Source organism: Ictidomys tridecemlineatus, unplaced genomic scaffold (genome assembly GCF_052094955.1).
Source record: "Ictidomys tridecemlineatus isolate mIctTri1 unplaced genomic scaffold, mIctTri1.hap1 Scaffold_6836, whole genome shotgun sequence".
Classification (NCBI taxonomy): domain Eukaryota; kingdom Metazoa; phylum Chordata; class Mammalia; order Rodentia; family Sciuridae; genus Ictidomys; species Ictidomys tridecemlineatus.
In genome coordinates, this window is record NW_027524833.1 from 15,001 (window position 1) to 17,302 (window position 2,302).

The 2,302-nt window shown below is 52.6% G+C and overlaps 1 long non-coding RNA gene across 2 annotated transcripts; it reads right to left on the reverse strand.

Moving 5' to 3' along the window:
- Positions 1 to 459: 459 nt before the first annotated feature.
- Positions 460 to 1,868, reverse strand: LOC144374410 (uncharacterized). 2 transcript variants are annotated; one of them, XR_013433816.1, is made up of 3 exons: positions 1,166 to 1,868; positions 797 to 1,064; positions 460 to 615 (listed from the first exon to the last, which is right to left on the reverse strand). It is a non-coding gene; the product is annotated as an uncharacterized LOC144374410 (long non-coding RNA). The 2 variants fall into 2 exon arrangements; XR_013433815.1 differs by having other exon boundaries at positions 460 to 1,064.
- Between the last annotated feature and the right edge of the window lie 434 nt (positions 1,869 to 2,302).

The following is a 2,302-nucleotide window of genomic DNA, read 5'->3' on the forward strand; positions in this document are numbered from 1 at the left end:
CGCACGCATGCCAGGCGAGCGCACTACTGCTTGAGCCGCATCCCCAGCCCTAAACTTATTTTTATTTATTTTAGTTTTTATTTGGTGCGATCTAACCCAGCGCCCCATGCTACCAGTTGAGCCACACACCCAGCCCCTAAGTTTTACCCTTCCCCCCCCCCCTCTCTCTCTCTCTCTCTCTCTCTCTCTCTCTCTCTCTCTCTCTCTCCCCCTCCCTCCCTCCCTCCCTCCCTCCCTCCCTCCCTCCCTCTCCCCCTCCCCCCTCCCCCTCCCCCTCCCTCTCCCTCTCCCTCTCCCCTCTTCCTGTTGCTGAAAGCTTGGCCCAATCCAATAAGGATGGCAAGGTCTTGAGACACAGGAAAAAAGGCTTATGGCAGCGCTGGCAAAGCAAAAAACATGGGGACTCTGGTCCCCAAAGGCTGTGACTCTGCACGTCAGCAACAACAGGAGGTTTCGTACAGGAGATTCAAAGGCCACCTTGCACTTCTTCCTGGCCGCGGTTGTGATTCGGCTTCTTACTTTTGAGAAGACTCATTTCTGACATCCTCTGGTCTCCAAAGTCTACATGACATTCTTGACTATGCTGGGCGTGGACTCAAGGACAGATAAGTCTGCCTAAAACAGGGAAGAAAGGTGATATGATTTCCCCTGGATTGAATCCAGAAGTCAACATCCTATCTCGGTCTGTGATAACACCTGTGGTGGTGTTATCCCTTCCCCTTCCCTCTCCTTTCTCTATTTGCTGGTTAAAGCTCGAGGTCTCTGGAGGTTGCCTGAGTTACTCCCAGGACCTCACCTTCTCTTGTGAGTAGCTGAGGGGGCGGTTGCTGGACGCTGTCTCACCATTCTGATCTTTCACTACTCTTACTGTTCTCTTCCAGGACTTTTGGATCGACTTCCTTCTTCCAAGGATGGTGGAATGATGACAAAGGTGATGGTATTGGAGATATGGAACTCTTTTTATTTGGGGGGGGGTGGGGGGGTTGTTTTTCCTCCTGGATGGCTGTCAAACCTGCGGCAGCACACACATCGGTCCATCTCGAAGTGGAGAATCTCTAAAGGATCTTCAGGGAAAGCGTGGACAAGGAGGATTCAGTCCCGGGAGACTCTTGACAGGAGATGGGAAATCCCCGCCCTCCCCCCCCCCATTTCTTCTGGAAAATACCTAATACCAATAAAGGCAGGACAAAATGCAGCACAGGCTGGATGGCTGGCTGGCTGAGGTTTATATAGCGCCGAGTAGGTCTACAGGTAAAATTGGATCCCAGAGCAACTGTGCAGTGACTCAGGGTCCTTCCCTTTCCCAGCCGTCCGTCCCCTAAGGCTTTCTCAGTTGGCTAATCCTCCACACTTAGGAGTGGTGAAGGTGGGACACACGTTTTAGGCTTGCTTGGCTTCTTCAGTCGGATCTCATCTTGCCACCGGGTCAGAAACACAAGCATATACACGTGGATGTTTCCACCCTGTGGAACTGGGGAGTTCACAGTGAGTGGTCTGCGGTCTCAAAAGGGCAGCCCCGTTGGTTGCAGTCACCGAACGCTAGGTGGCGCAAAGCTACCGTCATTTTGGAAGGCCTGCCTGAGTTCCATTTCCAGTTTCGATATAATCTATCTACATGTATAGACATAGATAGACAGACAGACTTAGATATCGATATCCATATACAGATCACTAAGCTGCAAGCCGCCGCGTCATGTCTTCCTCTCTTCCCTCAGCCTATTGAGTCCCTGGAGAGACAGATGGGCAAGGGCCTCAGTGCCCGCTCTGTTGTTCCCCCGGCGGGGCCCCCCCCCCCCCGCCCCATACAGTAAAGTCCGGGAAGCACTGGGCGGTGGGGGGGACATACCGCTTTCACCCCTGGAACTCTTTTTTTTTTTTTGGGGGGGGGGGGGGTTGGTCGTTTTTCCTCCTTTAGCCTTTAAGATGTCCCACCTAGGAGATAGCTTCTGTGCCTCTGCCCGACCCTTGGAATTTGAACTATAATCCACACTTCCCCCATCCCACTAACTCCAATTCCCCAGCAGTAGTTCGCTCCCAAGGCTGTCACCACTAGAGGTCCATGGTAAACACCTTCCCCCACCCCTGAGAGCTATGAGGGAGGGCCTGGATGAGTTTAAGAGAGAAATAAACCAAAACAAAACAGTGATGTTTCCCCATTTCTCTCTGTGTGTGTGTGTGTGTGTGTGTGTGTGTGTGTGTGTGTGTGTGTCTCCAGTGTGTACCTGTCTGCTGCGCACCAAACCCAAGCAGGATGGATTTGGGCCTGGGGGAAGGAGAGGGAGGCCCTTCCTGGGTTTACTTT